The 26,901-nt window shown below is 38.7% G+C and overlaps 1 protein-coding gene across 7 annotated transcripts in view; it reads left to right on the forward strand.

Annotated features, from left to right (window-relative positions):
* SOX1 (SRY-box transcription factor 1) overlaps positions 1 to 26,901 on the forward strand; it is an 80,916-nt gene that overhangs the window by 14,911 nt on the left and 39,104 nt on the right. The window lies entirely within an intron of this gene.

Genomic DNA, 26,901 nt, shown 5'->3' on the forward strand with positions numbered 1-26,901 from the left:
GTAAGCGGAGAAAGTGAAAAATCAATGAGGCATAGGTTTGCAAAGGAGATTATTTTTAATATCTATTAAGTGTTGTTAAGGAAGGCATAATATTAAAAAAAATATTTCCATAGTCTGGCCCGTTCGTTTGCTTGTTTTATCTGTGGAAGGCAATATCCCGGTGTGAGTTTACTTGCTGTGAAGCTTTGCCGCCTTAAACTGGTCTAGGGTCCAGACTGCACTCTGTGTGGAGGGGGAAAGGGGGAGGGGAAAGACCCCAGTGGCGGGACTGGGCCAGGGATGGGGGACAAAGACAACGGCGGTGCACATGTGCCCCCGTTCCCCCTGTAATTAACACGATTGCAAGCAGAACTGATCTATCTGGGTTTGGCTCACAGAAACACAATCTGAACCAAAAATATACTCTGAGTCCCCTGGTCCCTGTTCTCTGTCCCCTCCCCCACCCCTCCCCATCCTTTGGGAAAGGGTAAAACATTTTGTGGAACTTTCAAAATAACAAAAAAAAAAAAAAAAACCCTGCGTGAACTGGGATGCAAGTTGCTAACAACCGGTGTGAAAGCTGTCAAGCTAAATGCTGTGTTTGTTCCTAACAGGATCCTAAGGTTGTTTAATGCTTTAAAAAATGAATTATATTTTTTCTAGGTGTTTATCGGTACCTTGCCATTTTTTTTCTGGAATTAAAAGTTTTCTGTAAAACTTTGTCTACTAGTAATTTGACAGCATTAAATATTGCATTTAAAAGTCATACTGTAGCAAATACATTTTGAAACTAGTCGTGATATTAAGATAAAATTATATTTAAAAGATCTTTTAAAGTCCAGATCGGGAAATGTGGGTTTTAGAAGTTTTAGGCCCTACTTCCCTTCTCCTAATCCCCATCCAACTTAATGCTCAGTATATTTTCTTGGAGATTAATGAATCCAAATGTGGGTAAATATTAGTTGGGGAAAATAATCGGAATCAGTCTGAGTTAGTTAGAAACTACACTTTAATACTAACGTCGATCTTGGACCATTGACGAGTGTCACTCGTTGGAGCCATTTTGGATCATTTTGCTTACACTGCTCATTCTTTAAAAGTGATTTTTTCGAAATTTCCATGGACCATGTCTATTGTTTACTAACAAGGTAATAAAAATCTTTCTTCTTCTTCTTCTTCTTTTTTTTTTTTAAAGTAACTTGATCCTTTGTTAGCCCTTCAAAGATGTCCCTAGGAACATGTGTCTCGCCTATAGATAGGTCAGAGGAATGGTCCGTCAGTAACTAACTTCCACTGACACAAAGACACCTCTGAGAAATCCTATACCGTTCTGTTCACCCGAGTATGTCCTTAATTTTGCAAACCGTTATATGGACACGCTGAAAACATACTTAATAATCTGGGGTGCCCGTGAGAGCTTTACTGGTGACATCCGCAGGGCTCGTGCAGTGTCTCTCTATTTGAGTGCGTATACCTGTGTACCAGCCGGATGTATGTTTATGGAGTGTCTATGTGTACAGACATGGTCACGCAGGTGGATTCAGAGCCAGTGTCTAGATAGGCTTAGGATATCCCCCAACTGAACATTACCCACATTCGGAGAGGCCCATTGGGTATCTGAGGAAAACTGAGTCGTTGGGCCTTAGCTGGAAAACCTGCAGAGATCAAAAAGTACAGACATACTGGCCAAGATGGTATGGGCATCTGAAGGCTGTTTAGAAAAGTGCTGACATTTAACTTGGTTTTCATCTTGTGTACCTAAAAGCTAAGGCTGCAGCAGTTAACTCTGGGCCGCTCTCCCCGCTGCCCTCTTTCTTTTTTCTTTTTTTCTTCCTTTCTTCCTTCCTTCCTTTCTTTCTGTCTGTCTGTCTTTCTTTCTGTCTGTCTGTCTTTCTGTCTGTCTGTCTGTCTGTCTGTCTTTCTTTCTGTCTCTCTGTCTTTCTGTCTTTCTTTCTTTTCTCACTTTTTCTCTTGAGGTTCGTGCTGGGGACTAAGAGACAAACGCTTGAATAGGTCTGCCCAAAAACACTTCTTGAAGGGGAGAAAATGTTTTCAGGAAGTTGGTTTTTTTTTTTGCACGGTTCAAATAATAGTACTGAGGCGGTGTGATAGAATTGTAACGCCTCCATTTTAAAAGTATAGATAAATGATTAAGATGACGTGTACAAGCTTTTAAAAGAACCCCAAGTAGGTCCGGCGGCGCTCAGGTGCTAAATACCAAGCATTCTATGCTCAGGGCACTGCCTGGCTTGGATAAGGTGATGCCAAGCTCTCCCAGTGGTTGCTTGCTCCCCCTTTGGCTCCCACTTTCTTTTCAAATCTTGGGAAAGATGTGGAGAGACTGTGTACTGGGGTTAAAGACAAAGTTTCAGTAACTTCGTTGCGGAAGCCTAGGGGATGGATTCTTGAATTCTGTGTACAGTGGCCTGTGCTTCTACTCTGGGACTTCTCTGTAAGACTACAATTGGCTTGGGGGGTTAGGAGGATTTTTAAGTAATTTTGTTTCTATTGTGACTCCCTCCTCCCACTTAAAGAGAAAAAGTTGGACGCTAACCCCCTCTTTCTTACCCCCCTAAAAAAGAACGTCAATAGCGAAAGGAAATGATTTACAATTTCAAGAGCATTTATGGATTCAGTGAGCCTGAACTGCAGATGTTCGTCCGATTAAATGACTGACAGGTTTATTAAAATAATGTATGTATAGGAATAATAACACACACATACATGCATTTCATTTTTCTCACAAAGAAAGGGAGAAGGGGAAGGAAATTCCGGTTAATTAGGGAAATTCTTTACTTGTGCCCAGCTAGAAGTGAAGCTCTAGAATTCCCTGGGGGCAAAGTGGTCAGTGGTCACCCCACTCTTTCTCTTTACTTCCCTCCTCTTCTAAGGACCCCCTGCCCTCCGCCGGGGGCCCAGCTCCTCTCCATGGAGCCCCGAGATGTAGCTGGCCTCTTACCCTCCCCCCATGCTCTCTCCAGAGCCATCTCCTCCTCCCCAGGAGCGCCCTGGAGGGAATGGAACTCGAAGCGTTGGCGGCAGAATTTAATAACAGGTTTGATTCCTTCGAAACTTCACGTGAAAAGCAAACTTGGCCTTGGCTGTAACTCTTTTTCCAGGGTGACTGTTTAGCTGTTTTGAAAGCCCCGGCCAGATGGGGAGGAGGTGAGGGGGTGGGGGGTTGTGCGGATCCCCCGGAGTGCCTGGTTTGCCTCCCGCTCTGAGAGAGACAGAGAGACAGAGACAGAGACAGAGGCAGACAGGCAGAGACACAGACAGACAGACAGACAGACAGACAGACAGACAGACAGACAGAGACAGACACAGAGACAGAAACAGAGAAATGGTGAGGTTGGTGAAAGTATGTGACTAGGGGCGGGGCGGGGGGGGGGTCTCATACAGAGAGGTTCAAGGGACGAAAGCTGGGAGGATGAGGAAGGGGGGTAAAATAATGCCTTGAAAGAAATTTTAGGAAGGATATAAAATAGCAAAGGGTTTCTCTGTCCCCTCCCCCATCTCTTCCTCTCCCTCTGCTTTCCCCTCATCCTTCCTGGATCGCCTCAGCTGGAGACTAAAGCCCGAAGGCGATTTCCCTGCTAGGGAGGGTCGAAACAGTTCCTTCCTTCCTTCCTTTCTCCCTCCCTCTCTGTCTCCTTCCCGCCCTCCCTCCCTCCTCCTCTCTTCTCTCCTTCTCTTCCTCTCCAGCTGTGAGCCCGCCCGACAGGCAGCCCAGCCCGAAGGGACCCCCACTCCGCCTGGCGGTGTTAGAGCGCCTTATGAGCCACCAACTCTAACCCACCCAGGGAAACAAAACATCTCATCTGGAAACAGTAAACACGGAACTGAAATGAGGGCATTGGCGTCTGCTTTGGCATTCAGCTGTGATGGGGGGGGGAATCATTTGAGATTGCAGCGCTCACCCCCGGCCTCTTCCCAGTGAGCTCCTTCACCCTTCTCCCCCGCATCCTTCAGGGTGTTCTTCTCACACCCGGTGCCCCCCCCCCCACCTCCTCCTCGTCCTCCACTTCCTCTTCTGCTTTCTTCCCCCACCCACTCTCTTTCCCAGACTCACTCTTCTCTCTTCCAGTGCCCCTCCTTCCATTCTCAACACTTTCTCCCTACTTTTTCAACCATCTTGCCTGTTCACACCCGTTATAAACGTTGCAACAAGCTATTTCCTGATTATTTCCTTTGGGTTTCTTCTATTTCCTTTATTCCAGTTGTTATTTCCCTTTCTTTCCTCTTCCACTTCTCATTTTCCTAGTCTCCCTTTTCTTCCTCTCAATACTCCATTTCCTTATTTTTCTTTTCATCCTGTCTCACTTTATCTTTTTCCCATCCTCACATTATCCACTTTCCCTGCTTTTCTAGACTTCTATCACCCTGTTGATTCCCAATTTTTCTTCACCTTTGTCTTTTACTCCTATATTTTATCTAATCCTTTCACTTACAACCTTCCTCGTCCTTCCTTTTTTTTTTCCTCTCCAGCCTTTTCATTTCTTCCTCATATAGTTCTTCCCTTCCTCTGTTTCATCAGTATACACCCCTCAGGTTGCCCTTTCCCGTGGGGAACTTGTTTGGAAAGCTCTATATTAGCACCTCTGGAGATGAGAGTGTGATGGCCAGGTCAGACAGGTGCTAGGGATTCAGGGCCATGTCTTTAAGCATCCTGCTTATTCTCTTCCCCACTAGTTCCTACCATTCTCCCCTTCCTTGGCCTTCTATAGGAGGGGTTCTGTCATTTCCAGGAGCTAGATTAGAAAGCCAGAGATGGGGATTCTATCTACCCAATTCCCAATACACTCAACTGCTGCTGAGGCCAGGGTTGGGTGTCAGCCACTGGGGGATTAAGATGACTGATGCGAGGGAAGGAGGCAGAGTGTTTTTGTGTTTAAAGAGAGCAGGATTAGTGGAGAGAAAGTCCTGACCCTGAGGTCAGCTGTGAGTCAAACCCTTTTACAATCACCCAGCGGAACAAGCACATCGCTGGGTTGTAGCTTGCAACAAGTGGGTGAGAGGGGAAGAGAGAAAAAGAAGACAGAAGAGAACTTGGCCTCACCCTTCTCCTAGAAAAAAAGTGAACCTAGGGACAGGAAGAATTAAGGGTTACAGTAAAGAAATGAATGGGGGGGGAAGGAAATGAATGGGGGGAAAGCTAGTACAACCCACAGAAAGAAATAATATATTTGGGGCTATATCTATGCTCATAAAGATTCATAGTGAAAATACCATAGGAGTGTGTGTATGTATATGTATACATATGTATATAGGATATCTAATTTTCTTGTTTTCTCTTCTGACTTGGGTTACCCTCAAAGAACAAAAAACATAAAGAATGATGGTGTCCTGTCCCTGAATTCCTGGGTGGACACTCCTTCCCTCCATCTTCTCTCCTGTGGTTGAATTAGATCTAGTAATAAAAACAATTATTGTGCTTCCAGAAGCAAAAACAATGTCAGAAACACTCCCTTTCACTTTCTTCTGCAAGTTCTCCACAATCATGCTTCCTTTTTCTTTCCCAGTCCTCTAACCTCTGATCTGCTTTTGACAAAGCAAGAAGGAGGGGGCTTAATGTGTTATTAAATGTCTGGAAACTGTTACTCTGCCCTCCATCAAGAATGACAGTTATTTAGGATGTAAACTCATCAAGTAAAGGTGGTTGATAGCTGATGGGGTCTGTCCTTACCTAGGCGATTATCATCTCTATTTCTGCATAAGGTTCTGCATGAATACTGGTGTTTGGTGGAGAGGATTCAGTTGGTGATATTTCAAAACAACCCCCCAAAAAAGAACAATGATGATGGCACCTGATACTGACAGATTGGAAGAAGATGGGTCAGGGAGGGGGGGATAAAAGTGGAAAGAGAGGACGGGTAAAGGGGTAAATAAGGAGAATGAGGAACAGTAGTGAGAGGAAAGGGGAGAAAAAAGAGGGAAGAGGGTGGAGGAGAGGGAGAGAGACATAGAGACAAAGGGAGACAGAGTGAGGGAGAGGGAGAAAGGAGGAAGGAGAGGGTGAAAGAAACAGAGAAAATAAAAAAGAACAGAGGAGAGAAAGAGTGGAGAAAGAAAAAAACAGTGAAAACAAGAGGAGCAAAATTAATAAAATAAAATAATAAAACCAGAAGAGAGCAAATAAAACTAGTGAAGAGGAAAAAGAAAATAGCAAAAGAAGAGAAAAGAAGAAAACAATAGAGGAGAAAGAACGTAATAGAACATAGCAAAAGTAGAGAGATTTAAAAAGAGAAAAAAATAAAATTAATGAAAAAAAAATCAAAGAAAATTGCCAGAAAAAAAGAACAAAAAGAGAAAGAAAGAAAATATAGAAAGTAGAGAAAGAGAAGAGGGAATAAAAGGAAAACTGGGGGGAAAGAGGAAAGAAAAGCAGAGAAGGAAATATGGAATTAAAGACCATATATATCAGAAGAAAAAAAGAAGAGAAAAACATTAAGAAAAAGGAAAGATAAAGAGAAGGAAAGATGGAAAAAAGAGTTGATTTGCTTTAGCAATCTGAACAGGAGATGCAATAAAGTTAGGGGGAGTTTTAAACAAATATTTTAAAATCTGATGACAGCAAATAAATAGTTTGTTAAAAGGCAAGGAAGGGTCACCAATTCTGGTTGTAAACAGTCGATGTGACATCTTTATGGGTAACCAAGATTTTCTTAGCAAACTAGAAGGCTGAGCAGAGGAAGGGAGGGAGAAAGGAAGGAAGGGAGAGGGAGGGAGGGAAGAAGGAAGGAAGGAAAGGACAGGAAGGAGGGAGGGAGAGAGGAAGGAAGAGAGACAGAGAGAAGCAGAGAGACAGAGAAAAAGGAAGGAAGGGAGAGAGGGAGGGAGGAAGAAAAATAATCCTGAACTACAATGTTCCCTCCCCCACACTCCCCAAATGTGTGGGAAGAACTAACTCATGGTAAACTGATAGCTACTATTCCAATCTGGTAACTTTAGTTCACCATGGAGGTAAATGGGTTCTGAGTTCAAAATCAAATCACAAGTTGCTAAATGTTACCTATGGGGAAAATTTGTCTGTGTCAGAAACTCTGGACATTGTGAGTAATTCTCAATGCCCTGCAGGCGGCTTGCAAGGATTTAATTGCCCTCAGCCACTTCAGAACAACCATGTGGGCACATTAAAGATTTTGTTTGTGAAGAACAGCAGGTCATCACATGCAAAGCCTCGAAATAGTCAGCCAGTCAAATCAGTGGAAAAATCAGCTTTTGTTAGTTTTTGCAGTTTCAGGAATTAGGCATTCACTGCAGAGCTACAGTTTTGAGAAATTGCAATGTCAGGCATGTTCCCAATGGGGAAATATTGTGAAAGTGTGGAGGAACATAAGATTGTGCTTGACAATGGGGAAACTGACAGAGTCATCACCCAGACATTGTTTTCGATTGGAGCACCCCGGAAATGCTAAAAAGTGATGATATCTAGTGGCAGCAACAGCACTTCATGTGAGTCCTCCACATTCCCAAGATGCTGAAATAAGGATTGTAGCCATCAAGAGTACTGACTCTGGGCTTCGTATGAGAAATACTAGACTTTCTATGATGAATATTTTTTCTGAGTATGTAAAACCAGCTTCAGTACAGTTTATTCGAGATGAGATAGGTCTATCTTATTTCTGAAGAAAATCCCAAGCATCATCTTAATTTATGACCTGGGAACGGAATGCAGAAAGCACAGACATTTAGATATCTTATAGGCTATGTAAGGGGAAGGTTCTGTTATTAAATGTAACTGGCTTAGGAATGGACAATGAGGTAGCAAAGTGGATAGAGTGTCAGACCTGGAGTCAGGAAGACTCCTCTTCCTGAATTCAAATCTGACCTCAGATGCTTACTAGCTGTGTGATCCTGGACAAGTCACTTAACCCTATTTGCCTCAGTTCCTCATCTGTAAAATGAACTGGAGAAGGAAATGACAAACCACTTTAGTGTCTTTGCCAAGAAAACCCCAAATGGGGTCACAGACACTCAGACTCAACTAAACAACAAAAATGATAGCTCTAGAAAACAAATGTTGAAAAAAAATGATAGGTCAACAATGTAAAAGATAGTCCTGTTCTTTTTTCCTTTTCTTTTCCTTTTCTTTTTTCCTTTCTTTTTCTTTCTTTTTTTTTTTTTGCAGGGCAGTGAGGGTTAAGTGACTTGCCTAGGGTCACACAGCTCATAAGTGTCAAGTGTCTGAGGTCAGATTTGAACTCAGGTCCTACTGACTCCAGGGCCAGTGTTTTATCTACTTCGCCACCTAGCTGCCTCAGTCCTGTTCTTTATGTCAGAAATTAGATAGTGACATAGTGGAAAGAACACTGAACTTGGAATCAGGAAAGTTGGGTTCTTAATCTTAACCACTGGTTAACCATAACAACTTGGACAAATCCCTTAAGTTCTCTGGGCCTCAATTTCCTCATGTATAAAATGAGGGAACTGGATACAATAATGTCCAATGTACCTTGAAGATATGAAATTCAGTGACTGGGAAAGAGGCAGAGGCAGAATAAAGTGAAAGGAGCATTGGATTTGAAGTAAGATTCAGGGTCCAGTTCTGACACTCATTGGCAGTGTCATTCTAATGAAGTCACAAATTTCTTATGCCTCTGTTTCCTTATTTATAAAATATGACTAATTATCTCCTTCTTTGTACCTTGTAGTATTGAGAGGAAAGCATACAAAGTCCAATGTAATGTAAGCTATAATTACTATTATTACATGAATGTGTGCCACTATTATTTTTTTAATTAAAATTTAGCATGGTCAAAAACTAACCTACTTTTTGCCTGAAAACAATCACCCTCAATATAAGATAGAACTGACTTTAATAAGTTAGTCAATATGATCATTTCTAAGTGAAGTCGGTTCTAGTTTTTGCAGTATGAGAAAATTCAAGGAAATACTAATGATTGACTCAGGCGGCAATATGACTATAAAAGGCCTGATCAACCTGGGATGATATATTCATTTCATTCACTTTCACAACAGAAACCACTTTTATCACCAAAATTGATTAAGAGGCCATTAGGAGAAAGCACTTGACCAGCTAGAAGTGTTAGGGTTTTGTTTAGCTTCTAATCTAAATTAGCTGAGTTAGTTACTAATGGTCACTATGACCTGGTGACCTAAGTCCCCCGGACCTCAGGTTTCTTACCTTTAAAATGAATGGGCTAGATGAGATTTTCATTATGGTCTCATCTGGCTCAAAAAATCATAAATCATAAGATGACTATAAGATCATCTTGGCAATACAAGTGATCTGATCATTTTAGGTGGAGAATGGCAGTTGGTGTTTACTCAGACATGTGGAGCATTATGATGTACTCTGTGAAACTTGTCTTATGTGAATCTCAGGATTCAAAAAACGCAAACATTTTAGCATTTAAAATTCTTAGAAGATGAGTAAGGGGGGGGGGCAGCTAGGTGGCATAGTGGATAATGCACCAGCCCTGGATTCAGGAGGACCTGAGTTCAAATCTGGCCTCAGACACTAGCTGTGTGACCCTGGGCAACTCACTTAATCCTCATTGTCCTGCCAAAAAAAAAAAAAAAGACAAATAAGGGAAAGTTTCCAGTATTAAATTTAACTCTAGTGTGGATGTGGAGAATCATTAGTCTTATGATCATTAATGATACATGATCTAACCATTTCCATTTGCATTGAATCTATCACAACCAACCCTTCATTCTACTCTCACAACTGCTACCTACGTTCTGGGCCATATTACCCCTTGCCCATATCATTGCAACAGCCTCCTATTTGTTCTTCCTGCCTAAATGCTCTTCCCATGTCAGTTCATTCCCCACATGGCTACCAAAGTGATTTTCCTTACATGCATATCTACCTGTTTGATTCTCCTAACCAAAAAGCTGCAACAGCTTCCTATTGCCTCAAGTATCAAATATAACCTCCACTGTTTAGCTTCTAAAGCCCTTCACAACCTAGGCTCATGTATCTCTCTAAACTTACTGGACATTAGTCCCCTTCCCCTACCCTTCAATCCATTCAAATTGGCTTTCTCCCCATTCCTCACATAAAACACTCTATCTCCTGTCCCTACCTCTTCTCTGGATATCCAACATTACTGCAATGCATTCCTTCCTCATTTTCACCTTGTAAAAATCCTTCCCTTCCTTCCAGATGCAATTTAATACCACCTTCTGCATAAAGCTGTTCCTGGTTTTCCCAAATGCTAGTACCTTCCCTCCCAAACTAACTTGTACTTAACAATGTTATATTTATTTGGATTCATTCTATATATACTTATATAGTTAATTGTCTTGCTCATTAAAATGTAAGTTCCTTGCAAATAGGGACTGTTTTCTTTATTGTCCGTAGGTTCTTGATAAATGGTTGTTGATTGATAGTCAAAACTGAAATCATGCACATCAGTTCTTTCCTCATGGTTTTCCTCAATAATACTCCTTAAATCCATTTGCTGCTACCTCAACTAATTATCTGGTTATCTCAACTCTCCACCCCACTTAGCTAGTGTAGAACTCACCTAAAGTTTACCTTTCCACATTATTCACATTGCCTGAAGTTAGTTTGTAATTAGGAGGAGAGTACTTTGAATTCTATAGGGATGAATACACTTATACACATATTCTGGTAACTGCTATAGTGCGTAGTAGTAAACTTACAGTAGATGTTTAATAACTATTTGCTTAATAATGTAGGGATCATTTTGACATTCAAACAATTCAATACATGAGGAGAGAGATGACCCTGGCTAGCATTCTTGTGTAAACTGTTATGAAGGCCATACTACACAGAAGCTAAAACATCTAATTTTAACTAATGAATTAAAAAAAATTCTACCCTATCAATTCAGCAAAAGAGGAAAATCAAACTGCTTATCATGTAATAACTGGCTTATTTTACTGAGTAAAAAATAATCTTTTTAACAGGTTACTTTGACCTAATAGAGATACACATACTCTGACCATTTAGCAAAACCAGTGAACATGCAAAGGAGAAAGCATATCAGTTCTATTTTCTGTTTTTCTTTAAGACATGGAAGAAGCAGGAGGGCAATTAAGCCGAGTTATATTCTGCATATTGATGATTTTATAATTATTTACCTGATTGGAACCAGTATAGATTATATCTGTGAAACCACTGTGGCTCTGATGGAGAGGAGGGCCATGAATCAATTCCTCAGTCGTTGTCTTTATGTGACCTTGACTGCAGAGCATGGTAGTATACACAAGACAGACGCAATCAGTCCTGTCAAATTTTGCTATGATTTTATAGCTATAACCATTGACTAGTTGAAAGAACACAAGATTAATGATCAACTAGATGTAAATTCTGGACTTCCTTTGGGTCCCAGCTAAAAATCTACAGGGAAACATTTTCTGATATCTCTTTTAATTAATTAATTTGATTTATGTAATAAAACAAGTATTTCCATAACATAGTATAATAAAAAGATGATTGCACATGAATATCAATATCAATACTGATTCCTCTTAATTCTAGCTAGTGCCTTCCCTCTGTTGATAGTTTCCAATTTACCCAGTTTATAGTTAATTTACACATAGTTGCTTGCATGTTGTCTCCCCCTTAGACTGTGATATCCTTGAGAGCAAGAAATGTCTTTTAGTTTTCTAAGTATCCTCACTTAATACATAGTATTATCCTACCTAGCCAACTGTAATCAGTTCCCTCTATGACCTAGAACAAATCATTTGACTACTATGTGCCTTCAATCCCCCACTTACAAAAAGACCCATCTTCTTGATGAATACATTTCCTTTCTTCTTATCACAGAGATTGGGGAAGTAGGCATAGATATGCAAGAGCTTTACAAGTTTAGGGGCAAAGACATTATGTAAATAGGTAGTGGTATCAATATAACTATAGTCAAACATTTAAATTTCCTTTTTATCTACAGGGCATTTCACTAAATATTGTGTACATACCTATTGTGATGATAAAAAAAAAACCCCTCAAATACTCAAACTTAAATGGATCCATGATCTCATTGATTTGGAAGTTTCTTCCAATGATACAGATCATAACCCATCCATGTCTTCCTTGCTTATGCATTTCTCATCCATGTGTCCTCCCACAAGTTCCCCATGAATTCACCCAATCTGCTGGAGGTCTTACTTGATTATTCTTGTTATTCTGACATGTACAGTGGAATCTATGGGTTATCTGTCTGTTGTTTCTTGCTCTTGTTACAAGAGCAGATTGTCTTCTTTTGCCCTTGTTTATTGTCATATAAATTGTCATATATATGTATATGTACATATAATTGTCACATATATGATTGTCAGATAGATAAATTGGGGCTTTTGTAACCCCTAATTTGTAACGTGTCTACTCACACCCCACATGCTCTTCGCCATTGCCCTCTAGGTGATATAAATCTTCAACTTTGAAGACTAAAGTGCAACAATATAGTCTGTATAAAAATCAGCAGCACTTGTGATATATGTGAAGTATAGTCTAAGTAAGTCAGAACTTGGTTTGTAGCTGTGGATTTTTTTTTTAATGAGGCAATTGGGGTTAAGTGACTTGCCCAGCTCACACAGCTAATAAGTGTTAAGTGTCTGCAGCCAGATTTGAACTCAGGTACTCCTGACTCCAGGGATGATGCTCTATCCCCTGTGCCACCTAGCTACCCCTCCGTGGATTTTTAAAGTAATGTTTTTATTTCTTTTTTTCTTGTAGAATTAAAATTTTTAAATGCATTGTCATTTTTAAAAAATTACTTTATTTTCATTCCTATGTATATCCCTTTCATTTTTCCTACCCAGTAAGCCATCCTTTGAAACAAAGAATAAAAGAGTGAGAAAAAGGAAGTTTAGCAAAACTAACCAATATATTAATCAAAGGTAGTGTCTACAATATCTGACAGAATATGCAGTGTTCCATATCCATAGGTACCCATCTCCTCAAAGAAGGATGGAGATGTCTCATTTCTTCACTGGGAAGTATCCAATTGTAAACAGGAAAAAAAGAATCTCTCTAGAGAATCAGAAATGTATCAGAAAGGAATTATTCCAGGAGTCTGGTCAAGAGGAGCCTAGAGTAGAATACTTCCCAGTCCCTGCCCTCACCTCCACTTTTTTTGTTTTTTTGTGAGGCAATTGGGGTTAAGTGACTTGCCCAAGGTCACGCAGCTAGTTAAGTGTCAAGTGTCTGAGGTCAGATTTGAACTCACGTCCTCGTGAATCCAGGGCTGGTGCTCTATCCACTGTGCCACCTAGCTGCCCTACCCCCCTCCACTTTTTAAAATTGATCATTTCATTTTGATATATCACCACAGATGTTACTCAAAGGGACTGATGTAAGTCCCTTAAAAGAAAATGTATAGCCATTGATTTTTGTATGAAGTGATTCATATGGGAACATTTTCTCCTTAAATCTACCTGTAGTGACCACTGTTTTTCATTATCATAGGGATTTTCATGAGAAGAAACTTCTACTGGATGGTACCTAGCCTATATTATAAGATATCTTGTACACCTAAATGGGATCCTTTTTTGAAAAATGACTGGGACATTGTCAGATTATAAAATGCTAATGCTTCTCAATAGGGCTATTATGTAGCTGTGCAACCTTGAGCAAGTCACTGAACTCTCATGTGTAAAATTATATATGCATATACATACATATATATACACATTTATACACATATGCATATGGGAACTCTTCTCATTTGTAAAATTATGTGTTTGGATCAGTTGATCTTCAGGGTCCCTTCCAGCTCAAAGTCCTATTACTTACTGATTTTATCATAATACTACTTGTTTTCCACCATGATTATTCATAGCTGGAGCTGTTTGCTATCTGGTCATTGAATATATATTGATGATACTGCATGTTCTGGGGAAAATATTCTAGGGAAAACTTTGTTGATTGCAACCCACTGTTGCTTTGACTAAAGTTCTAGATAATTACTTTAGCCATTTATTGAATAATGGGGAAACAATCTGGTTATTAGATGTAAATGTCCACTCTAAAGACTTTATTTAACATGTATTAGTATGTTATTTGCAAAATATTTCTTTGCTCAGCCTCTTTGAACTTATTTATTTGTTTACCAATTCCCCTTTCCATTAGACTATATGAGGCTTTCTTGGAAGCAGAGTCTACCATAATTGTCTTTGTATCGACAGCATCTGATACAACACCTTATACATAGTAGGTACTTGTTAATTGATTGTTGAATGAAGGAATGAATGCAACATGCCTACATGTTGACTTTCTTAGTGAGACCTATCCAAGACAATAAAAGCTATCCAGAATTAAGAGGATAAAATGTTCTAGAGAGACTTTCATTTCTGTTATTTGGCTGGCAGCATATGTTCTGGGTGGAGTGAGGGTGTTGGAGGAGAACAAGGCTGGAACTGAGCAAAATCAAGTAGGCAAAGTGACTTTGGAAGTAATGCATTCCCATTTCATCCACTCTCTTAACCATCATCTTCAATCTTTCAATCTCTCTCTCTCTCTCTCTCTCTCTCTCTCTCTCTCTCTCTCTCTCTCTCTCTCTCTCTCTCTCTCTCTCACACACACACACACACACACACACATTACTGCCACACTAAATCCTAGCAGTCAGTGCTTCACACTGACCCTGCCCTGCCCTCCCTAGCACTCTGTCTTTCTATTAGGGGACTTGACTTGCTTGGATATTGTACCTTTAGATAAAATTTAGTATAATAAATTAATTTCTTTAAATAGGAAAGAATTTGAAAGTTCTTCACAAGTAATTGGAATGATTTAATGATGCTTTTCTAGATAATACCACTGTCCCTTATGTCCCACTCATTAACAGTGTGGGATCATAGACTTTCAGAACTTTCGAGTCAGATGAGGCCTTAATCCAACTTTCTCATTTTGTAGATGAGGAAAATGAAGCTGACAACACTTAAATCCAGGTTTACAAATCTAGTCAGTGGTAGATCCAGGAATAAAAATCCAGGCCTCCTGATTAATGCTTGTTCCACTGGACCAGAATGCCTTATTAATGAAGAGAATTTAAAATAGAGTAGGAAATGATGTCCATACAAATGCAGGTCAGTGGAGTAGATGTTATAGGGTAGATGGGTTTTCAATTTTGTCTAAATTTCAGAATATGGCCATCTCTCCTAATTCTTCCCATACTGAAATTTTTAGCAGTTTTAGCTTTTTAGTGTTTTACATTTAAAAAACACTGAAGCCACCAGTCAAAAGAAAATGATTGAGGGAAGCTAGGTGCCACAGTGGATAAAGCACCAGCCCTGGATTCAGGATGACCTGAGTTCAAATCCAGCCTCAGACACTTGACACTTACTAGCTGTGTAAGTCACTTAACCCTCATTGCCCAGCAAAAAAAGGGGGGGGGGAGAAAATTATCATTTATATACCAGACCAACTAGTTAGGCTTTCTCTTTCTCATTTAAAACAAAATCTTACAGATTTTTTTATACTACAACCAATTACCAATTAACACTTCCCCTAGCCTCACAGAATTTGCCTTCTCACAAAGATAAATAGTTAAGCAAATCAGCAGATGAGTACAGCATCATCTAACAAGAAAATATGACATTTAGCACCTCTGATTTCCCACTTCTCTCTTTAGAGGAGGAAACTGTTCATCCTCTTGAAACAGGATTGGTCATGGTTTATAATCTGAGTTCAGCTGCCCTTTAATGGTGTTTTATATAAATCATTCCATTTTATGTATTTTTCTGATCCCTTGACTATGCATGTTTGTACAATTCTCATATTTCTCAGCATTCTTCACATATATTTTTGACAACACAATAGTGGTCCATCACAATAATATACTACAATGTGGTTTGCCATTTCCCAAATAATGAATATTGTGACAATTGGAGTGATGCCCCCTGCTGGAGAGATACTATAGGAAAGCTCCGCCATGAGGAGAAGGCATCTGAGGGCAAGCCATGTGGCTTGGAAGGTCAGTTCCTTGGCATCAGGAAGTGACGTTTGATGTTTCTGGTTTAGACAGGAGACTTGTGGGACAAAGAAGGGGTGAAGCTCTCTCTTTTTGTCAGGACCTCGTGGAGAGTGGAGCGAGAAATGCTGGCTCCCTGAGATAGATGTAGGCATCTAGGCCTCTTTCTCTATCTTCCTCAAATTCTTATGCTCCTTAATAAATGCTTAAAAGTCTAAACTTTTGCTAAAGCTTTCTGATTTATTGGCAACCACTCATTAGATTTTTAGACAGTATAGCTAGATAGCTACTTTACAATATACACTTTCTTTTTCTGGAAAAAAAATTAAATTATGCACTTAAACACCAAAAGAGGAATATTTCCTTATACTATGAATGTTTATTGCATACTGCAAGGAAGGAAGGAAGGAAAAAAAGGAAGGAAGGAAGGAAGGAAGGAAGGAAGGAAGGAAGGAAGGAAGGAAGGAAGGAAGGAAGGAAGGAAGGAAGGAAGGATGTAGCAAAGGAAGAAGAAACCCTTATAACAAATACAAATATCAAGCAAAATGAATTCACACAATGGTACTGACCAAAAATGCATGTCTTTAGACATTGCATCTATCATCTCTCTGTCAGAAGATGAGTAATGTGCTTAATTATAGGTTCTCTGGAGAAATGGCCAGTCATTGCACTGGTCAGAGTTCTTAAGTCTTTGAAAGTTTTTTGAATTTACAACGTTCCCATCATTGTGAGTATAAATTGTTCTCTTGCTTCTTTTCACTAAACTCTGACAGTTCATGTTAGGCAAGATTCTCTGAAATAATCTCTTTCATCATTCTTATAGCACAATAATAATTCCATTACATTCTAATACCACAGTTTGTTTATCCATTCTCCATTTATCTTATGGGGAATCTAAGTCATCTCCTAATACTCTAGTGCTTTGCTTCACCTTTTCTCTGTCAGGATCAGGAAGTTTATTTTGCCTGTGACTCTTGTATCCTTGTAATCTCCCCCAACCCAACCCCAATGTTTTGCCCTATTGAGTTTTATATATTTCCATACTAAATTCTCTGTGTGATTAATCCTACTTTGTCCACTTCATATTAGAGTGAGATTCATTTGATACCCATTCCCCCCTCCTTTTCCTCCATGTTTGACTTTGTACCCTAGTTTGGAGAAATACCAGATATGCCCCTTTATTGCTCCTTTTCATCCTAGGGTTTTTTTTTTTGCCTTTCCTTCTCTTTCCCTTCTTCAAATCCTTAAAACAGGATCAATCCATTCCTGGAACCTTTATTTTTCAGATACAATTACCCTCTGAATACTCGTGGAAGAAATTAATCTGAAGGGACACTTGTTTCTTCTACGCCTGTTTGAATGTTAACACTGCATCATCATGTCAAATCCTACCTGTTAGGTTTATCTTTATTTGTATATTTATATTTCACAATTCCCGTGCAGTTCTGGTCTTTTAGACAAGGAGTAATTGCAAGTCTTATATTCCATTAAATATACATTTTTTTCCTTTTTACGATTACACTCAGCTTTTCAAGGTAAGATTGTAAACCTTTCTATTTTCCCTTTTGGAATATTGGAATATAGATTTCATTTCATTTATTTTAAGAGCTGTGAGATCTTCTATGATCCTTACTGTTTGGACTGTTTCTTTCTGTATGTGTTATTTAAAAAAAATTTTATGTGGGAGTTTTATATTTTGGCTATAACATTTCTGGGATTTTTTTCTTTTTGAGTTTCTTACAGAAGGTGACATTCATTCTTTCTATTTTTACTTTGTCCTCTGATTCTCATGGATCTGGGAAATATGCATTAATAATTTCTTGAAATAGTGTCTAAACTTTTTAAAAATTATGATTTATAGACAGTTCAGTGATTTTAAAATTATCTCTCCTGTATTTGTTTTGCCAGGTTTTTTTAATGTCAGCTATCTTAACTTTTCTTCTAGTTAAAAAAATCATTTGATTCTGATGTAATATTTCTTTTATATTGTGGAATCATTTTTGTTTGGTCTATTATATCTTTCAAGGAATTCATCTCTTGTGTAAATTTAACCACTTTCTCTTCTAATTCTTTCCCCCCTAAAGATTTCATTTTTTTAAATCTCTTACTTCATTTCTTCTAGGTGTTCATGTAGTCCTTATAGAAAATCCTTATTTTCCTTTGAGACTTTGCTTATGAGTGATAGAGAATTACTCCCTCTTTTAAGGGGAATCGCTAAACTTGCCATAATTTGTGATGAGGCCAGGCTTTGCCCATTTCTATGCTTTTGGTGTGGTGGTCTGCCTTGTTCAGTCTTGCTCTGGGTCACTTATTGTGTTGACTTTCACCTCTTGCAGTTAGGCCCTGATGGATCCTTTAAGTTCATATTATTGATTTTTTAGGACCTTCTCTGGAATCTCTAGATAGACTACTGAGTACTTCAGAGTCCTTGAGGCTAAGCGGCCCCATTTTGAGTTGCTGCCCACTGTTGCCACCTGGGCATTTCAAGGTCCTTCTCTAAAGTTTACTGCCCACCCTGTGTCTTTCAGAGGAGATCCCTCTGCTCTTGCTATCTCCAGACAGAGAACCTTTCAGACTATACAGGTCTGTGGCCCATCTCTGTTTTTTATGGGAAGCTTCCCTGAGCTGGTACTGGCTTTGGTGTTGACTCCCTTTCCTATTGCCTTCAGTCTTCTGGCTAATCTGTTTTGTAGTTTTGGGGTAGAAGAAATCACTTACTATAATTTCTTATTGGACTTCTTGATTATTATTTGATCTGATAGGAACTTCAAGATTTTGCTAGCATAGGTAAATGAAACGTAGTTAATATGCCTTTCGTTTAAGCCACCACCTTGGCTGAAATATTCATTCTCTTCCTAGGGATTTTCTTGTTTATCTTGTTTTACTTCCAGAAAAAAAATTGCTTGTACAGATACTATAGAGGCCATATGGCATAGTAGATAAAGTTGGCCTTGGAGACAAGGAGACCTGGGTTAAAGTCCTGCCTTTGAAAAATAGTCTATTACCCTAGGCAAATCACTTAATTCCTCAGTACTCTAAACAAATCTCTAAGACCATACATTTCAGAGAAGGTGCATTGGTAGAGGGGATTTCCTCAATGGTTCCTTATACCAGTGAAATGACAGGTATAGTCTCTATCCCTATGAATAGTCTGGTACATAAAGGATCTTTGTTTTTGTCTCTGACCTTGGTCTCTCCCTCTTGTAGATGGAGGAAACCTAAGAAATAATTTTTTACTGAGGCAAGTGTTGTGGTACTTCAGAAGGAACACTTTACAATCAGCGGTGGTGGTTGTTCTTATTCTTGTTCTTGTTCAGTCATTTTTCACTCATGTTCAACTCTTCATGAGCTCATTTGGGGTTTTCTGGACAAAGATAGTGGAGTGATTTTCCATTTCCTTCTCCTGCTCATTTTACAGGGTTGAGTTACTTGCCCAAGGTGACACACTTTGTAAGCATTTGAGGCCAGATTTGAACTCAGGAAGATGAGTCTTCTTGACTTCAGGCCCAGAACTCTATCCATTCTACCATCCAGCTGCTCTAGAGCAAGAGGACCTGGGCTCAAGTCCAACTCTGATGCTTACTACTTCTGGGACTTTAGGCAAGCCATTTAACTTTCCCATTACCTCATCTTAAAAAATAGGGAGATTTGATTAGATGTCCTCTGAGGTCTAGCTCGAGCTCTATGATTGGTTGGGGGAATACTCATATTAATGAAATCATAGATACATTGGGAAATGAATTGGGCTTCTTCAGTAAGGTAAGGACACAGTTATTGGCAGAGTCAGTATCAAGATAGTATCCATGGTCAACCTGGGGTTATGTTACCAGGTCTTAAATTGCCACTGTTTCATACCCTCCCACAACTTCTCCTAAAAGAAGTTCAGTGAAGTAGTAACATGGAACAAATCCTTGACTTAGAAACAATTGGTGTTTCTCCAGTTCTGCCTTTATTCCTGCTAATTGATATGTGACCTTGAGAAAGTTCCTGCCTCTTTCTGGACTTTGCCTTCTTCATTCATAATATGAGTTGGTTGGACTCTATGAGCTCTAAGATTCCTTTCATCTGTAACATTTGGTGCTCCTCAATTAGGTTACTCATTTCAGACAGATCTCTGAGTCATCACTGCTACTGCCAATGACAAGTAGAAGGCATTGAGGGCTTTTTTAAAAAAGCTAAAACCTCCCATTATCAAAACTACATATTTGAGTGTTCATGTAAAGGAACTATCCATGTTTAAGCTTAAAGTACTTTATTCATACTAGTGGTGTTCAAAATGATTATATAGATCGGGGCTTCTTAAACTTTTTTCACTCTCAACCTCTTTTCACCTGAGGAATTTTTACACAACTCCAGGATATAGGTATATAAAATAGGTATAGATAACCTTTTACTGTTGCCAAATTTTTTCCGACCACCACATTCAGTTACTTGACCCCATATAGGATTGAGATCCACAGTTTAAGAAACTTTGACATAGATGATTATCTTTCCTTGGGTCCAACAAAAATAGAGTGCATATTACGATCTCCCAGACTACTTATATTTGTTTATAGAATGCTGTTTGACCCTGTTTGTACTTTTATTTTTCTAAAATTCATCAGAATCACTATTGAATAATATTATTTATTTGTTTGTTTGTTTGTTTTTAAATAAAAGTATTTTATTATTTTCCAGTTACATGTAGAAATAGTTTTCAACATTTCTTTATATAAGATTTCAAATTTCAAATTTTTCTCCCTCCCTCCCCTCCCTTCCCCCCTCCTCTAGACAGCAGGTAATCTGATATAGGTTATATACATACAATAACATCAAACACATTTATGCATTAGTCATGTTATACGAGAAGAATCAGAGCAAAAAGGAAAAACCTCAAAAAAGAAAAACAACAGCACCAAAAACAAAACAAATAGTATGATCCGATCAGCATCCATATTCCATAGTTCCTTTTTTTCCTGGATTTGGAGAGCCTTTTCCATCATGTGTCCTTTGGAACTTTCTTGTACCATTGTATTGGTGATAAGAATCTAGTCTATCACAGTTGATCAACACATAATGTTGATGATACTGTGTACAATGTTCTGGTTCTACTCATCTCACTCATCGTCAGTTCATATTGCATAATATTTTATAGATTTCATACTTGGAGTTGTGATTGTTTTCAAATGGCAATCAGTTTTCCCCAGGTAGTGACTAGAAAATTTTAGCCTAATAGTATTTTTTTTGGAGGGGCAATGAGGGTTAAGTGACTTGCCCAGGGTCACGCAGCTAGTAAGTGTCAAGTTTCTGAGGCCAGATTTGAACTCAGGTTCTCCTGAATCCAGGGCTGGTGCTTTATCTACTGTACCAGCTAGCTGCCCCCAGCCTAATAGTATTCTAATTCTTACTTCTAAAGCCTTATCTGAGTCCCTCGTTTCTAAATACAGAATTTAATTTGTTATCCAAGTATCACATTCGATGTTCCAAACAATAGCAGCTGCCAGTACTAAACTATTTGGTGGACTGTTTAACATGACCAATAAATGCAAACAAGCCAGTCCTTGCACTGATATCTGCAACCAGTTTCACATGACCAAGTTCATATCCTATGTGACACCAAAGGAAATTAGAAATGGAAGAAATATAAACATCTAACTGTATATTCCTGAGTTTTTTGTCAATTTTAATTTTAAACAATTCTACAACTATAGTAAACTATCATTTTAATTGTTTTGACTTCCAGGAAATCACTTCTAATAATTAGCCTGAATTTTCTTTTGACAGGCAGGCTGGAAGAGTGGGTAGAGGGGCTAGTTTTGGTATCAGGAAGACCTGGGTTGGAGTATTGCTCCTGACATATTAGTGGTTTTGTGGCTCTGGGTAGGTTCTTTAAGCTCTCAGTTCTGTAGGCTAGTAGTCTACAAACTTTTCAAATTGTTCATTCCATCAGTTAAAAAAATTAAGCACCCCTTCTATATGTGTACATTGATTTATTTTTGTTACATATAACTAATACTGTACTAATAATTATGTATGTTATAAAAATATCCTAAAATAGGAAGTAGAAAAAGATAAAATAATATTTCATCCTAAAATCAATAGGAAATCATTAAAATTCATGAGTAGGGAAATTATATCTTACAGATTCAGACTTGCAAATCATTTTGGCAGCTTAGTGTAGCCTGGATTGGACTAAGGGAGACTTGAGGCAGGGAGACTAAGTATGAGGTGATTGCAATTGTCCAGGCAAGAGGTGTTAAGAACCACTATGGTAGTGGCTATCTGAGTAAAGAAAAGGGTTGAGTTGTACATGTAACCATGCTAAAATTTGACAGTTTATTGGATATGTGGAATCAATGAGAATGAGAAGTTGAGGATGACCTCAAGGTTACGAGCTGGGGTAAATGGAAGGTGGTAAGACTCTGAAAAGTAATACAAAAGTTTAGAAAAGGGGTAGGTTTGGGGATCTATGAGATGTATGGTACCTGTTCATCTATTATGTCTCACTCAAAATGAAAAGAGATGGTAAGGGTTCCTACTGGAATCTTGAGCCAGCCAGGAGATGATCTGAGGGAAAGGGTGTGGGTATGGTGAGATAGAAGACTTTTCCAACAGCATTTTTGCTGTTGTGAGTGTCTTGTTGGAGATTAGATTATAACTGTCCTGAGGGACTAACATTAGGTCAGAAGGGACAGATTAGAAATTTGCACAGGACCTGGAGAGGTCAGAATGGGGGCAGTATTGGGAGATAATAGGTGAAGGGAGTGTTGTGGGTATGTTAGAAACAAATTCTAGGATCCGCTACCATGCAGTCAGCAAGTCAATTAGCATTTATTAAGGTGATAGGCACTACCACATAAAGCATAATATTCTTGGGATACAAAGGAAAGAAAAACAGGACCTGTTCTCAAGGAATTTACATTCTAATGAAAAGAATGTGGAATGCAGCTCATCTATCCAACCTTCCACTGGTTGATCATGTGCACTCTGAGACTGTACTCTTTCCTCTTAGGGGACTGAGACCCCACTTTGAATACCAATGCCTTAGACAACTCTCTGTAACTCTCAATTACAGATGAATTACTGATCTTCAAAGGTCCATAGAATTCCTCTAGACCAATGAAACCATAGGACCAGATTAAAAAAAAAACAAACCAAACACCCTTCTCAATTCATTAAGGTACTTGTTATTATTCACCCAGTAAATAACTGTTGCAATAAAGTCATTTATTAGTCCAGCAAACATAGGCCTGCTTTAACCCAACTGTAAACAATTTGTTAAAATGAGCTTTTGCATTTCTATATTTTCAAGACACCAAAATGTAGTATTTTATGGCAAAACCTTTCCCTGCTTCTTAATTATTAGTAACAATACTTGTTACAAGTAAAACTTTTTTTCCCTTAAATATCCACAGCATTTCAGGGACTATGACTACTGTTGTTGAGAATAGGGGAAAAAACCCCCAGTCAAATCAGTGAAAAGAGAAATCAGTCAATTCATTGCTTTGTCATTGTATGATCCAAAACAAAGCAAACCATTTGACTGAAATCCTTATTTTTCAACCAGTTGTTTTGGTGTCACATAGACAAAGACTAGGTACAACATGTGACAAGACACACACATAAACATATACACAAAGTGAACTTTATTTTTTTATCAAAAGCTTATTCTTTTTTCTAAAGAAAAGGGGTTGTGATTCTCTCATCCACCCTACAAACTTAATTATGAAGTACAGAACACAGTCACATATGATGAAGTTTTATTGGATTAATGAGCTTTAATATCTTGGGAGACCTTTTAAATCAGACCACCTTCCTGATCATGATTGCCTGGACAAAAATTAGCCATGCCCCATGGGAGCTTTAAATATATAAATATATTTAAATATATTAATTTAATTTAATTAATTTAAAATAAATTAATTAAATATTTAAAATATTTAAATATATAAGCCTTGAATGAAGTTAGTTTGTTAGAAATAGGAAGAGATTACAAGCCAGGGGATCTCCCCATCCACCACCCCTAATACACACACACACACACACACACATACACAATCACCATGTAGCTTTTAAGAGGAGCTACTGGATCAGTAAGAGACATGAATCAAGTTGGAGAGCAGAGACATTTTCCAGATAGACACAGAGAAATAATCACCCACAAGAGAAAGTAGCTTGACATCTGGCATATGAAGAGAGCTGTTGTGCTTAAAGAGAGATGTATGAGCACTCTACAAAGAGAGAAAGGACTTCCAAGATCTACAGTATCAGGAGTTGTGAGTTGCCTTTGCCACGTATGTATACTACATATATGTCTCACTACCATAATACTTTGTGTCTTCTCTTTCCATGGATGCTGTATATTGTGTGCACTCTGGATTTATGGGTGAGATGGGGAAAATATTTTATAGATTTCATACTTGGAGCTGTGATTGTTTTCAAATGGCAATCGGTTTTCCCCAGGTAGTGACTAGAAAATTTTAGCCTAATAGTAGTTTTTTTGGAGGGGCACTGTTTAGTAAATGTCTTTGTTAAGAGCAGCTAGGTGGCACAGTGGATAAAGCACCGACCCTGGAGTCAGGAGGACCTGAATTCAAATCCGGCTTCAGACACTTGACACTTACTAGCTATATAACCCTGGGCAAGTCACTTAACCCCAATTGCCTCACCCAAAAAAAAAAAAAAAAGAGCTAATTGCTTCTATAGGCTGATTGTTATTGGGAAGTACACCAAAGGCTTGTGAGCTATAGTGTTTCAAGTGCAGACCAACAGGATCTCCTAGAACCTGAGGTGGCAGCTGCCCTTTGGGTACCCAACCTTGAATATTAGCACAAATTGGTATAGTAGGCTAGCAGGGTTTACTACATTATCATACTTCTTCCAATTTCTATTTTTTTGAGTCAAGGTAAGCAAATGTAGGGAAAACAAGGGAAAGGAGAAAGTTGATAGATAGATAGATAGATAGATAGATAGATAGATAGATAGATAGATAGATAGATAGATAGATAAAACATTTAATAAACACTTTATTATATTCTAGTCATTATGCTAAACACTGAGAATACAAATACAATTAAACAATCAGTACTTGCCCTCAAGAATTTTACTAATAGAATAAAGATGTTCTCTTGTGAGAAAGAGGACAAGAATCAATGATGAGTAGCATAATACATTTTCTTCCAGCTACCTTCTGTTGGGCACCAGAAGAACAACAATGTAAAGCATCTAACTTCCTAGCTTCTGCAATGTGTTTTATTCTTAGCACCAGTTTCTTCTGTTTTGTATCTTGGTAGTCAAGAACCTGCAAATAGAGTTAGTTACTATTTTGTTTGTTTTTGTGGGGCAATGAGGGTTAAGTGGCTTGCCCAGGGTCACACAGCTAGTAAGTGTCAAGTGCCTGAGGCTGGATTTGAACTCAGGTGTTCCTGAATCCAGGGCCAGTACTTTATCCACTGCACCACCTAGCTTCCCCCCTAGAGTTAGTTACTCAAGACAAAGGTAGTAGGTTAACTATAATTATTCTCCCCCCTTCCAACCCCTGTTTCGCTTACCTATTTTGTTACTTACCAAATACTTTTTAAAAAAATAATTTCTAAAAAATGTTCAATTCTGAATTCTTGTTTTCACCCACCTCTCTCATCCCTCCCCTATCTATTGAGAGAGCAAGAAAAAAAAATCCAGCAATTATAATTTTTCAAAGAGAAAGAGTTGACTGGGTCTGAAAAAATTACACAATGAGCAATGATGTCCATGATATGCTTCAGGAACAATGCCCAACACTATGGCTTGGGACGGAGTAGAACCAGAAGTGTTGAGCTGGACAGTAGGGATTAACAACAAAGTTCAAAAAAGGCATCAAAATCACAAATGATCAGAAACAAGATAAGAAGTATTGAAAGTAAAAAAAAAAAATAAATTAAAAAAATAAGAAGTCTTAGACGTTGTCAGTTCAAGTCAAAATACCAGACTGATGATACATAGCCTACCCTGGAAGTAGAATTTTTTTTTTTTTTTTGGTGAGGCAATTGGGGTTAAGTGGCTTGCCCAGGGTCACACAGCTAGTAATTGTTAAATGTCTGAGGTCACATTTGAACTCAGTTCCTCCTGACTCCAGGGCTGGTGCTCTATCCACTGCGCCACCTAGCTGCCCCAGTAGAATTTTTTAAAGGCAAAAATTTAGAATTTCTCAAAGGGGAAACAAAGTCAAGGGGAGAGCAGCACAATAGACTCAGAAATAGTTTTGCTATGGAGGATGGCAGGAGATGGTAGGGATAAGTACCTTTTATTCTGAATGGTTTCATGCTCTCTTTTTTGCATAAACAAGTAGAAAACCTGCCAATGATTTGAATAGGGACTGGACAATAGTGGGGAGGGGGAAAGGAAGTACTTGATTTTAGAGTCAAAGAAACTCAGTCCAAATCACATCTCTGCAACTTATCTGCTGGGTGACTTTGTACAAGTCATTCTACCTCGATGGGCCTTGGTTTCTTCATCTGTAAAATTAAGGAGTTGGTCCCCTAAGATGTAAATCTTTGAACTATTGGATCCTGAAGAAGGTTTTCTTAAATTTTCCATAGTAATTTATCTAGATCTCTCATTTGCTCCTTTCATCACTTATCTTGCATCCTATTTGTCTGAATGTTGTAGCCTTCCTGTCAGATTATTTGCTCTTTGATCGCCAAGATTATGTTATTTTTCTTTTTCTGTAGCCGCAGCACCCAGCACGGGGCATCATAAAGCAGGGGTTAATAAATGCTTATTGCATTGAGGTGGATTTCTGGATCAGTCACAGCCTTATTCCAGACCTGGAATTTTAGGCCAGGAAGTAGTGTAAGAGCTTTGAATTATACCCAGGTCTGAACTGACAGCTGGTATAGGAATTATATAATTTTTTGAGACAGCACCATTGTGTTCATCTTGCAGCTTTTTATTCCTTTCTCTCTTGTGGTGTGTAAGGGCAGTGTAGATTGTAAGACCTTTTGTACTTCAAATCAGAACTTTCCCATGGCAAATATGGTTATTTGGTGGT

This window comes from Dromiciops gliroides, chromosome 3 (genome assembly GCF_019393635.1).
Source record: "Dromiciops gliroides isolate mDroGli1 chromosome 3, mDroGli1.pri, whole genome shotgun sequence".
In the NCBI taxonomy this organism is placed as follows: domain Eukaryota; kingdom Metazoa; phylum Chordata; class Mammalia; order Microbiotheria; family Microbiotheriidae; genus Dromiciops; species Dromiciops gliroides.